Here is a 13,797-nt window from a genome sequence, read left to right as displayed (position 1 = left end):
TGTTTGCCATGGGCAGGGAAACACATCTGGTTTTCATTTTCTCTTTCTCATTAAGTGCCAGATAAACAGGGGAGAGTGTGCCCTCATCTTGGAACTCTCCTGCCCTCTTTTGCTGAGATGGAGAAATGTTCCAGCTTCTAGAAGGACATCAGGAGAAAGATATGTAATGAAAATAAGTCCAGGCTGGCTGTCCTTGTGGGCATCAGCTGCTGCCATCTGCATTGCTGCTGCCATGAGCATGGCAAAGCAGGTAAAAGATTGCTTTTCCTTGTGTGACACAGGAGCTCTTGACTTGAAAGCTAGAGGGATGCAATAGAAAGAGCTGCAACCTCTGCCAGACATGGCAAAGGTGAGTGGGATGTTGTTTCTGTTGCTGCTGATGGGAGGAAGGACTGTAAGGATGGAAAGGCTGGTGTTTGCCATGGGCAGGGAAACACATCTGGTTTTCATTTTTTCTTTCTCTTTTTGTGCCAGATAAACAGGGGAGAGTGTGCCCTCACCTTGGACCCCTCCTGCCCTCTCCTGCTGAGATGGATACATGTTCCAGCTTCTAGAAGGACATCAGAACAAAGATATGTAATGAAAATAAGTGCAGGCTGGCTGTCCTTGTGGGCATCAGCTGCTGGCATCTGCATTGCTGCTGCCATGAGCATGGCAAAGCATGTAAAAGATTGCTTTTCCTTGTGTGACACAGGAGCTCTTGACTTGAAAGCTAGAGGGATGCAATAGAAAGAGCTGCAACCTCTGCCAGACATGGCAAAGGGGAGTGGGATGTTGTTTCAATTAGTGCTGAAGTCAGGAAGACTGTAAGGATGGAAAGGCTGGTGTTTGCCATGGGCTGGGAAACACATCTGGTTTTCATTTTCTCTTTCTCTTTTTGTGCCAGATAAACAGGGGAGAGTGTGCCCTCACCTTGGAACTCTCCTGCCCTCTTCTGCTGAGATGGAGAAATGTTCCAGCTTCTAGAAGGACATCAGGACAAAGATATGTAATGAAAATAAGTCCAGGCTGGCTGTCCTTGTGGGCATCAGCTGCTGGCATCTGCATTGCTGCTGCCATGAGCATGGCAAAGCAGGTAAAAGATTGCTTTTCCTTGGGTGACACAGGAGCTCTTGACTTGAAAGCTAGAGGGATGCAATAGAAAGAGCTGCAACCTCTGCCAGACATGGCAAAGGTGAGTGGGATGTTGTTTCAATTAGTGCTGAAGTCAGGAAGACTGTAAGGATGGAAAGGCTGGTGTTTGCCATGCGCAGGGAAACACATCTGGTTTTCATTTTCTCTTTGTGTGGCAGAAAAAGAGGAGAGTGTGCCTGCAACTTGGAACTCTCCTGCCCTCTGCTGCTCAGAGGGAGAAATGTTCCAGCTTGTAGAAGGACATCAGGACAAAGATATGTAATGTAAATAAGTCCAGGCTGGCTGTCCTTGTGGGCATCAGCTGCTGGCATCTGCATTGAGCTGCCATGAGGATGGCACAGAAGGTAAAAGATTGCTTTTCCTTGTGTGACACAGGTGCTCTTGACTTGAAAGCTAGAGGGATGCAATAGAAAGAGCTGCAACCTCTGCCAGACATGGCAAAGGTGAGTGGGATGTCGTTTCAATTAGTGCTGAAGTCAGGAAGACTGTAAGGATGGAAAGGCTGGTGTTTGCCATGGGCAGGGAAACACATCTGGTTTTCATTTTCTCTTTTTGTGGCAGAAAAAGAGGAGAGTGTGCCTGCAACTTGGAACTCTCCTGCCCTCTGCTGCTCAGAGGGAAAAATGTCCCAGCTTGTAGAAGGACATCAGGAGAAAGATATGTAATGTAAATAAGTCCAGGCTGGCTGTCCTTGTGGGCATCAGCTGCTGGCATCTGCATTGCTGCTGCCATGAGGATGGCACAGAAGGTAAAAGATTGCTTTTCCTTGTGTGACACAGGAGCTCTTGACTTGAAAGCTAGAGGGATGCAAAAGAAAGAGCTGCAATCTCTGCCAGACATGGCAAAGGTGAGTGGGATGTTGTTTCTGTTGCTGCTGATGTCAGGAAGGACTGTAAGGATGGAAAGGCTGGTGTTTGCCATGGGCAGGGAAACACATCTGGTTTTCATTTTCTCTTTCTCTTTAAGTGCCAGATAAACAGGGGAGAGTGTGCCCTCATCTTGGAACTCTCCTGCCCTCTTTTGCTGAGATGGAGAAATGTTCCAGCTTCTAGAAGGACATCAGGACAAAGATATGTAATGAAAATAAGTCCAGGCTGGCTGTCCTTGTGGGCATCAGCTGCTGCCATCTGCATTGCTGCTGCCATGAGCATGGCAAAGCAGGTAAAAGATTGCTTTTCCTTGTGTGACACAGGAGCTCTTGACTTGAAAGCTAGAGGGATGCAATAGAAAGAGCTGCAACCTCTGCCAGACATGGCAAAGGTGAGTGGGATGTTGTTTCAATTAGTGCTGAAGTCAGGAAGACTGTAAGGATGGAAAGGCTGGTGTTTGCCATGGGCTGGGAAACACATCTGGTTTTCATTTTCTCTTTGTGTGGCAGAAAAAGAGGAGAGTGTGCCTGCAACTTGGAATTCTCCTGCCCTCTGCTGCTGAGATGGAGAAATGTTCCAGCTTGTAGAAGGACATGAGGAGAAATATATATAATGAAAATAAGTCCAGGCTGGCTGTCCTTGTGGTCATCAGCTGCTGGAAACTGCATTGCTTCTGCCATGAGCATGGCAAAGCAGGTAAAAGATTGCTTTTCCTTGTGTGACACAGGAGCTCTTGACTTGAAAGCTAGAGGGATGCAATAGAAAGAGCTGCAACCTCTGCCAGACATGGCAAAGGTGAGTGGGATGTTGTTTCTGTTGCTGCTGATGTCAGGAAGGACTGTAAGGATGGAAAGGCTGGTGTTTGCCATGGGCAGGGAAAAACATCTGGTTTTCATTTTCTCTTTCTCTTTGAGTGCCAGATAAACAGGGGAGAGTGTGCCCTCACCTTGGACCCCTCCTGCCCTCTTCTGCTCAGAGGGAGAAATGTTCCAGCTTCTAGAAGGACATCTGGAGAAAGATATGTAATGAAAATAAGTCCAGGCTGGCTGTCCTTGTGGGCATCAGCTGCTGGCAACTGCATTGCTTCTGCCATGAGCATGGCAAAGCAGGTAAAAGATTGCTTTTCCTTGTGTGACACAGGAGCTCTTGACTTGAAAGCTAGAGGGATGCAATAGAAAGCTGCAACCTCTGCCAGACATGGCAAAGGTGAGTGGGATGTTGTTTCAATTAGTGCTGAAGTCAGGAAGGACTGTAAGGATGGAAAGGCTGGTGTTTGCCATGGGCAGGGAAACACATCTGGTTTTCATTTTCTCTTTCTCTTTTTGTGCCAGATAAACAGGGGAGAGTGTGCCCTCACCTTGGACCCCTCCTGCCCTCTTCTGATGAGATGGAGAAATGTTCCAGCTTCTAGAAGGACATCAGGAGAAAGATATGTAATGAAAATAAGTCCAGGCTGGCTGTCCTTGTGGTCATCAGCTGCTGGCATCTGCATTGCTGCTGCCATGAGCATGCCACAGCAGGTAAAAGATTGCTTTTCCTTGTGTGACACAGGAGCTCTTGACTTGAAAGCTAGAGGGATGCAATAGAAAGAGCTGCAACCTCTGCCAGACATGGCAAAGGTGAGTGGGATGTTGTTTCTGTTGCTGCTGATGGGAGGAAGGACTGTAAGGATGGAAAGGCTGGTGTTTGCCATGGGCAGGGAAACACATCTGGTTTTCATTTTCTCTTTGTGTGGCAGAAAAAGAGGAGAGTTTGCCTGCAACTTGGAACTCTCCTGCCCTCTTCTGCTGAGATGGAGAAATGTTCCAGCTTCTAGAAGGACATCAGGAGAAAGATATGTAATGAAAATAAGTGCAGGCTGGCTGTCCTTGTGGGCATCAGCTGCTGGCATCTGCATTGCTGCTGCCATGAGCATGGCACAGCAGGTAAAAGATTGCTTTTCCTTGTGTGACTCAGGAGCTCTTGACTTGAAAGCTAGAGGGATGCAATAGAAAGAGCTGCAGCCTCTGCCAGACATGGCAAAGGTGAGTGGGATGTTGTTTCAATTAGTGCTGAAGTCAGGAAGACTGTAAGGATGGAAAGGCTGGTGTTTGCCATGGGCTGGGAAACACATCTGGTTTTCATTTTCTCTTTCTCTTTTTGTGCCAGATAAACAGGGGAGAGTGTGCCCTCACCTTGGACCCCTCCTGCCCTCTTCTGCTGAGATGGAGAAATGTTCCAGCTTCTAGAAGGACATCAGGAGAAAGATATGTAATGAAAATAAGTCCAGCCTGGCTGTCTTTGTGGTCATCAGCTGCTGGCATCTGCATTGCTGCTGCCATGAGGATGGCACAGCAGGTAAAAGATTGCTTTTCCTTGTGTGACACAGGAGCTCTTGACTTGAAAGCTAGAGGGATGCAATAGAAAGAGCTGCAACCTCTGCCAGACATGGCAAAGGTGAGTGGGATGTTGTTTCTGTTGCTGCTGATGTCAGGAAGGACTGTAAGGATGGAAAGTCTGGTGTTTGCCATGGGCAGGGAAACACATCTGGTTTTCATTTTCTCTTTTTGTGGCAGAAAAAGAGGAGAGTGTGCCCTCACCTTGGAGCACTCCTGCCCTCTGCTGCGCAGAGGGAGAAATGTCCCAGCTTCTAGAAGGACATCAGGACAAAGATATGTAATGAAAATAAGTCCAGGCTGGCTGTCCTTGTGGGCATCAGCTGATGGCATCTGCATTGCTGCTGCCATGAGCATGGAAAGCAGGTAAAAGGTTGCTTTTCCTTGTGTGACACAGGAGCTCTTGACTTGACAGCTAGAGGGATGCAATAGAAAGAGCTGCAACCTCTGCCAGACATGGCAAAGTTGAGTGGGATGTTGTTTCTGTTGCTGCTGATGTCTGGAAGGACTGTAAGGATGGAAAGGCTGGTGTTTGCCATGGGCAGGGAAACACATCTGGTTTTCATTTTCTCTTTCTCTTTAAGTGCCAGATAAACAGGGGAGAGTGTGCCCTCACCTTGGAACTCTCCTGCCCTCTTCTGCTGAGATGGAGAAATGTTCCAGCTTCTAGAAGGACATCAGGAGAAAGATATGTAATGAAAATAAGTCCAGGCTGGCTGTCCTTGTGGGCATCAGCTGCTGGCATCTGCATTGCTGCTGCCATGAGCATGGCACAGCAGGTAAAAGATTGCTTTTCCTTGTGTGACACAGGAGCTCTTGACTTGAAAGCTAGAGGGATGCAATAGAAAGAGCTGCAACCTCTGCCAGACATGGCAAAGGTGATTGGGATGTTGTTTCTGTTGCTGCTGATGTCAGGAGGACTGTAAGGATGGAAAGGCTGGTGTTTGCCATGGGCAGGGAAACACATCTGGTTTTCATTTTCTCTTTCTCTTTTTGTGCCAGATAAACAGGGGAGAGTGTGCCCTCACCTTGGACCCCTCCTGCCCTCTGCTGCTGAGATGGATACATGTTCCAGCTTCTAGAAGGACATCAGGACAAAGATATGTAATGAAAATAAGTGCAGGCTGGCTGTCCTTGTGGGCATCAGCTGCTGGCATCTGCATTGCTGCTGCCATGAGCATGGCAAAGCATGTAAAAGATTGCTTTTCCTTGTGTGACACAGGAGCTCTTGACTTGAAAGCTAGAGGGATGCAATAGACAGAGCTGCAACCTCTGCCAGACATGGCAAAGGTGAGTGGGATGTCGTTTCAATTAGTGCTGAAGTCAGGAAGACTGTAAGGATGGAAAGGCTGGTGTTTGCCATGGGCAGGGAAACACATCTGGTTTTCATTTTCTCTTTGTGTGGCAGAAAAAGAGGAGAGTTTGCCTGCAACTTGGAACTCTCCTGCCCTCTTCTGCTGAGATGGAGAAATGTTCCAGCTTCTAGAAGGACATCAGGACAAAGATATGTAATGAAAATAAGTCCAGGCTGGCTGTCCTTGTGGGCATCAGCTGCTGGCATCTGCATTGCTGCTGCCATGAGCATGGCACAGCATGTAAAAGATTGCTTTTCCTTGTGTGACTCAGGAGCTCTTGACTTGAAAGCTAGAGGGATGCAATAGAAAGAGCTGCAGCCTCTGCCAGACATGGCAAAGGTGAGTGGGATGTTGTTTCTGTTGCTGCTGATGTCAGGAAGGACTGTAAGGATGGAAAGGCTGGTGTTTGCCATGGGCTGGGAAACACATCTGGTTTTCATTTTCTCTTTCTCTTTTTGTGCCAGATAAACAGGGGAGAGTGTGCCCTCACCTTGGACCCCTCCTGCCCTCTTCTGCTGAGATGGAGAAATGTTCCAGCTTCTAGAAGGACATCAGGAGAAAGATATGTAATGAAAATAAGTCCAGGCTGGCTGTCTTTGTGGGCATCAGCTGCTGGCTACTGCATTGCTTCTGCCGTGAGCATGGCAAAGCAGGTAAAAGATTGCTTTTCCTTGTGTGACACAGGAGCTCTTGACTTGAAAGCTAGAGGGATGCAATAGAAAGAGCTGCAACCTCTGCCAGACATGGCAAAGGTGAGTGGGATGTTGTTTCTGTTGCTGCTGATGTCAGGAAGGACTGTAAGGATGGAAAGGCTGGTGTTTGCCATGGGCAGGGAAACACATCTGGTTTTCATTTTCTCTTTGTGTGGCAGAAAAAGAGGAGAGTTTGCCTGCAACTTGGAACTCTCCTGCCCTCTTCTGCTGAGATGGAGAAATGTTCCAGCTTGTAGGAGGACATCAGGACAAAGATATGTAATGTAAATAAGTCCAGGCTGGCTGACCTTGTGGGCATCAGCTGCTGGCAACTGCATTGCTTCTGCCGTGAGCATGGCAAAGCAGGTAAAAGATTGCTTTTCCTTGTGTGACACAGGAGCTCTTGACTTGAAAGCTAGAGGGATGCAATAGAAAGAGCTGCAACCTCTGCCAGACATGGCAAAGGTGAGTGGGATGTTGTTTCTGTTGCTGCTGATGTCAGGAAGGACTGTAAGGATGGAAAGGCTGGTGTTTGCCATGGGCAGGGAAAAACATCTGGTTTTCATTTTCTCTTTCTCTTTGAGTGCCAGATAAACAGGGGAGAGTGTGCCCTCACCTTGGACCCCTCCTGCCCTCTTCTGCTCAGAGGGAGAAATGTTCCAGCTTCTAGAAGGACATCTGGAGAACGATATGTAATGAAAATAAGTCCAGGCTGGCTGTCCTTGTGGGCATCAGCTGCTGGCATCTGCATTGCTTCTGCCATGAGCATGGCAAAGCAGGTAAAAGATTGCTTTTCCTTGTGTGACACAGGAGCTCTTGACTTGAAAGCTAGAGGGATGCAATAGAAAGCTGCAACCTCTGCCAGACATGGCAAAGGTGAGTGGGATGTTGTTTCAATTAGTGCTGAAGTCAGGAAGGACTGTAAGGATGGAAAGGCTGGTGTTTGCCATGGGCAGGGAAACACATCTGGTTTTCATTTTCTCTTTCTCTTTTTGTGCCAGATAAACAGGGGAGAGTGTGCCCTCACCTTGGACCCCTCCTGCCCTCTTCTGATGAGATGGAGAAATGTTCCAGCTTCTAGAAGGACATCAGGAGAAAGATATGTAATGAAAATAAGTCCAGGCTGGCTGTCCTTGTGGGCATCAGCTGCTGGCATCTGCATTGCTGCTGCCATGAGGATGGCACAGCAGGTAAAAGATTGCTTTTCCTTGTGTGACACAGGAGCTCTTGACTTGAAAGCTAGAGGGATGCAATAGAAAGAGCTGCAACCTCTGCCAGACATGGCAAAGGTGAGTGGGATGTTGTTTCTGTTGCTGCTGATGTCAGGAAGGACTGTAAGGATGGAAAGGCTGGTGTTTGCCATGGGCAGGGAAACACATCTGGTTTTCATTTTCTCTTTTTGTGGCAGAAAAAGAGGAGAGTGTGCCCTCACCTTGGACCCCTCCTGCCCTCTTCTGCTGAGATGGAGAAATGTTCCAGCTTCTAGAAGGACATCAGGACAAAGATATGTAATGAAAATAAGTCCAGGCTGGCTGTCCTTGTGGGCATCAGCTGCTGGCATCTGCATTGCTGCTGCCATGAGCATGGCACAGCAGGTAAAAGATTGATTTTCCTTGGGTGACTCAGGTGCTCTTGACTTGAAAGCTAGAGGGATGCAATAGAAAGAGCTGCAGCCTCTGCCAGACATGGCAAAGGTGAGTGGGATGTTGTTTCAATTAGTGCTGAAGTCAGGAAGACTGTAAGGATGGAAAGGCTGGTGTTTGCCATGGGCTGGGAAACACATCTGGTTTTCATTTTCTCTTTCTCTTTTTGTGCCAGATAAACAGGGGAGAGTGTGCCCTCACCTTGGAACTCTCCTGCACTCTTCTGCTGAGATGGAGAAATGTTCCAGCTTCTAGAAGGACATCAGGAGAAAGATATGTAATGAAAATAAGTCCAGGCTGGCTGTCCTCGTGGGCATCAGCTGCTGGCATCTGCATTGCTGCTGCCATGAGCATGGCAAAGCAGGTAAAAGATTGCTTTTCCTTGGGTGACACAGGAGCTCTTGACTTGAAAGCTAGAGGGATGCAATAGAAAGAGCTGCAACCTCTGCCAGACATGGCAAAGGTGAGTAGGATGTTGTTTCCATTGCTGCTGATGGCAGGAAGGACTGGAAGGCTGGAAAGTCTGGTGTTTGCCATGGGCAGGGAAACACATCTATTTTCATGTTCTCTTAATCTTTCAGTTCTAGGTAAATAGAGGAGAGTGTGCCCTCACCTTGGAGCTCTCCTGCCCTCTGCTGCGCAGAGGGAGAAATGTCCCAGCTTCTAGAAGGACATCAGGACAAAGATATGTAATGAAAATAAGTCCAGGCTGGCTGCCCTTGTGGGCATCAGCTGATGGCATCTGCATTGCTGCTGCCATGAGCATGGAAAGCAGGTAAAAGGTTGCTTTTCCTTGTGTGACACAGGAGCTCTTGACTTGACAGCTAGAGGGATGCAATAGAAAGAGCTGCAACCTCTGCCAGACATGGCAAAGGTGAGTGGGATGTTGTTTCAATTAGTGCTGATGTCAGGAGGACTGTAAGGATGGAAAGGCTGGTGTTTGCCATGGGCAGGGAAACACATCTGGTTTTCATCTTCTCTTTGTCTTTGAGTGCCAAAAAAATAGAGGAGAGTGTGCCTGTCTTGTACCCCTCTTGTCCTCTTCTGCTGAGATGGATAAATGTCCTAGGTTCTAAAAGGACATCAGGACAAAGATATGTAGTGAAAATAAGTCCAGGCTGGCTGTCCTTGTGGGCATCACCTGCTGGCGTCTGCATTTGTGTTGCCATGAGCGTGGCACAGCAGGTAAGGGATTGCTTTTCCTTGTTGGACAGGTGTTAAGCCATTCTGCTTCACCCTTTGCATCCACAGCATACAGTTTTTTCCCACACTGCTGTTTCTGTCCAGTAATGTTCATATGTGCAGTGGTACAGAGGTTGGTGGCCCTGCCTGTGGCAGGGAGTTGGAGATTCCTGATCCTTGAGGTCCCTTCAAACCCGTGCCATTCTGTGTGTGTGTGTGTGACTGGCTAAACACCAATTGTTGCTAGCTCAGCAGGTATACTGCTAATTATTGAACGTCTGACAGCTGCTTATCAACACTTGGCCACTATTTCTGGACACCTGCTCATCCCTGAAGAGAGAAAAGTTTGGAAGGAAAACAGAGGGGAGTCTCTTGATGCCTGCCTGTTGCATCCCAACCTGCCCACAGAGTGAATCAATTCGGCCTTGTGTGGAAGCCCTGGCTTCTTTGGAGTCTGTTTTTCTTTTGCTGAGCTTCTCCTATCCAAACAGAATGGCCTTACAACATGCTTTCTGGTCCTTAATACTATACCCATGCAATTTGTAACTATTACAGTTCTGTAAGTGAGAATTGATCACATGATTGAACAACTGTTTTTCTAAAATATGTTATGAAATAACTTATTTTTACTAATACTAATAAAGTATTTCTACTTTTTCAAACTGTTTCTAAGGGCAAATTACTAAACACATGGTGCTGTACTGCTTCAGAGCAATCCCACATTTGATAGCCAGTGCAGAAACAACATTCCATCCTACAGCATTAGCTAGTTCAGAGGTACCAGACGTGTATCTGGATGTGGCTGTTGTGCATAACTGGGGCTGAGGGATCAGAAGTGACAGCTCCACTCTTGGAGACCACAGAACTAAAATGGAAAGATAAAATAGTTGCAGGGCAATTGTTCTGTGTGCCTGAAGCAGGGACCGATTTATGGGGGAGAGATTTAACAGTTAAATGAGGATTACAGCTGCAAGTCTGTGAAACAGATATCAGGTGTCAATGAATGTGTTATCAGCTGTGATGAAGAAGAAATGAATCCAAAGCTGTGGGCAGGGGAAGGAAATCGGGGTGGACTCACAATTTTCCCTTACAAAGAACTGCCCAAGGAGGGAGTGGAGCTGTGAAACAGCAACAATATCCCATAGCCTTAGAAGGGAGAGTGGGTCTAAAAGCTGTAACACAGACAGTGGTTAAGGATGGTCTTCTGGAACCTTGTCTGTGGCCTTATAACACCCCAATCCTGTCGGCACGGAAGGCAGACGGCACGTATCGGCTGGTGCAAGATGTAAGGAAATGACTGAACCCGTTCTCAAAAGACAGCCTGTGGTTCCTAACCCCTATACCCTAATGAGTCAGATCCCACACGGACAGCAGTGGTTTGGTGTGAGAGACCTCACAGATGCTTTCCGGACAGCCTCTGGACTCAGAGAGAAATGGCTGCGTTTGTATGAGGACACATTGTAATACTATTGTGATTCGTGATGATACTGTAGATACTGGAACTCGTGCTAATCCTTGTCTTTGCAGCATTTGAAGCAAGCAACTGGTGCTGCTGTCACCTGCAGATGCTTCAGAGCTCTTCAGCATGGACTTCCTTCCTCCCATCAGCAGCTGCTCCTGCACTGACCTTCATTCACACTGGGATACCATCTGCTTCCAGCAGGAGCTGACCTGCGAGACAGAGAAAGGAAACGTGGGATGAGCACCAATGCAGAAGCACAAGGCTGTGTCACCACCACGTCTTGCAGCCTTGGGAAGTCAGCTGCAACTGCAGCCTTGGTCAGAATTACAACGGGCACCGTAAATTAAGTGTGACCTCTGAAGTTGTTGCCATGATCAGAAATAGACGCTGAAATCGCTCACATAACTGTCGGTGGTTCCCTCCAAATTCTTTTGCTTTGGGGAACAGATGGACTCGGAATGGAAGGACACGAGAAAAATGACATCTGTTTGAGCTCAGCAGACTTGAGAGGTGGGCCTGGGTGAACCTCATGAGGTTCAGCACAGCCAAGTGCAAGGTTTGGCATTTGGGCCGGAGGAATCCCAGGCATTCTTTTGTCATCGTGGTGGTTTCCAATAGACCCCAACAATGAGACATCAGGTCGCCGTGTGGGCTCCTGGGTGACACTGCCATTTCCCAGCCATTGCAGCCTAGGGGCAAATAAAGTAAAATACTTCAGAAAGATCTCACACTGATTGCATATTTTACTGTTCTTTTACACAAAACAGAAGGGGAGGGCAGCAGATGCATGCAGCTGCATCAACACCCAGGCTGCTAAAGGAATGGAAAGACAGAAACATCAAATATCAATGCCTTATTCTAATGCAAGGAGGGAAGCTTTTTTCAGTGTTACTTTTTATCATTTAAAATAAGCAGTTGGCACTCTAAGGAAAATCCTGAGCCCCAAGTTCTGGCAGTGTGGCAATCTGGCACGGACTCCGCTGTGAATGATCCAAACAGTCTGTTCCAGATTTTAACATCCCATATATGCATTCACAAGTTTTCTCTCTTGACTTCCCCTTACAGCTGTTAGATGCCAGCAAAACATCCCACAAACACTCCTTACCTCTGTGCACACAGGCACCCATCCAACCAGAGCCATCAGTCATTCCCAGCCATGCGCTCTTCCTCCAATCCTGGTCAGCATCACACGGCCGTCACGCAGCTCACTTGACTCAGTTTTTCTCTTCTTTCTGGAGGTGTCCTTGCTTCTCAGCCTTACCTTCTCGTGATGTTTATCTCGCTCTGCAGCTCCTGCTCTGAATAGGCTTTCTTGGATTCCCGCATGACAGGCACAAAATGCAGCCACAGCCCCTGCCACCAAGGTCAGCTCTTCAGCACACATTACCTGAGGAGCACTTGGCAACTCCTGCAACCTGAGCAGTGCCAGGAAGACTGTTTCACTTCTGCTTCTCCTGGCTCAGAAATTCATTTTCCTACCTAGAAAATGGAAAAAGAAAAGAAAGAAAAAAAATCCTGACATTAGCAGACACAATTGATACTATGGAATTCTGGAAGGCAAGGGATTTGCCCTCTATGATGAGAAGTTGAGTGCAAAGAACTAAGAAGAGCCATGAGCAGGTTGTGAACTTGTGGGTAAAATTAGGAAGTGCAGCAGTGCAGGGCTTCTGGAGGTGAGGGTCTGCTACAGCCGCCTGGAAAGAGAGCCTGTTGGTGGGAGCTGCTTACTGCAGCCAGCAGAAGCATCGCACTCACTGACTCTCATCCTGATGGGGGATTCCAGTCAGTCTGGGAAATCAGCATGGCTGGCTGCAAGCAATCTGACAGACTCCTGGAGTGCAGTGAGAATCACTCTGTGGTGCAGGCATTGGGCACAGCAAGCAGAAGGGAAGCATTGCTGGACATGGTGCACACCAGGGGTTACGACAGGAGGCGGTCAGGGCTGCAGTGACCATGCCCTCCTTGAGTTGGGGATCTCAAGGAATGCGGGCCTGGCAGGAAGCAAAGGCAGGAGCCTGAACTTCAGGAGAGCCAGCTGCAGGCTGTTCCAGGAATTCTTGGACGAGATCCTCTGGACAACTGTTTGTAGGGGCAAAGGGATGGCAAAGAGCTGGTCACTTTCTCAGAAAAAAACCTGCTCAGGTTGCACGCTGAGCTGCAGGAGAGGAAGGGGAGGAGGAGGTGCCAGCACGGCTCTGCACGATGCTCTGCCACACTGGGCAGCTTGATCATGGCTCAGCAGTGGGATCCGACGAGGAGAAGGGGAGAAGGAAATCAAGGATGGGAGGCAACCCTCAGACACAGTCGGTGAGTGTCTGTGAAGTCTTGCAGACCCAGAGATTCCCAGGTTGTTTCTGCTTTCGTAGCATTTGTGTGCTGCAGGGTGAGCAAAAGGTTCTGCAGCTTGATTCTTCTGCAGGAGCCGCCTAAAAGGGAAATGGCCACTGAGCTGCAGACCAAGCAGTACTGCCTGACGTTGGCCAGGGGGAGCTTCTCCTGCCGCAGTGTGCTGATGACAGGTCTGGAGATGATCTGCAGGGCCAGCTCGTAGGTGGGAGCCAGGAAAGGACATGATGGGAGGAGAGAGGTGTTAAGCAACAGCCAAGGCATCAAAATGCATCAGAAAGCCCTGAAAAGCATCACAAAGCCACAGCCAGGAAGCTTGGGAGTATCATGAGCAGCATCCAGGATGCGAGAGATTATTTGCTACCATGCCAAATGGTAGCAGAGCTCCCACTGCAGACATCCCAAAGCCAGACAAAACAGGAACAAACCCGGAGCTGTGCTGCACGCACCCCACGGCCACAGCATTGCAAGCTGGGGTGCCTTGCTGTGTGCTGCATTCATCCCAGTCCGTGTGAATGAAGACTCTGGAGGCAGTCAAGGCATTGGTTGAGCACAAGTGTGCTTTTATTATTATATAAAGGACAGGAGGGTGTGAGAGGTCGATGGTGACGATGGGACTCATCCTGTCTTGTCATGGAGAGAGTGGCTCAGAGCTCTCAGTGCTGCTGTCCGGTGCCTGGGACTGGAGGCCTGATTGAAAGTCCCCTTGCAAGAGGCTCTGCTCCTCTTCACTGACGCT

Source organism: Phasianus colchicus, chromosome Z (genome assembly GCF_987193195.1).
Source record: "Phasianus colchicus chromosome Z, bPhaCol1.hap1.1, whole genome shotgun sequence".
Lineage (NCBI taxonomy): Eukaryota > Metazoa > Chordata > Aves > Galliformes > Phasianidae > Phasianus > Phasianus colchicus.
Note: the sequence above shows the minus strand (reverse complement) of the source record.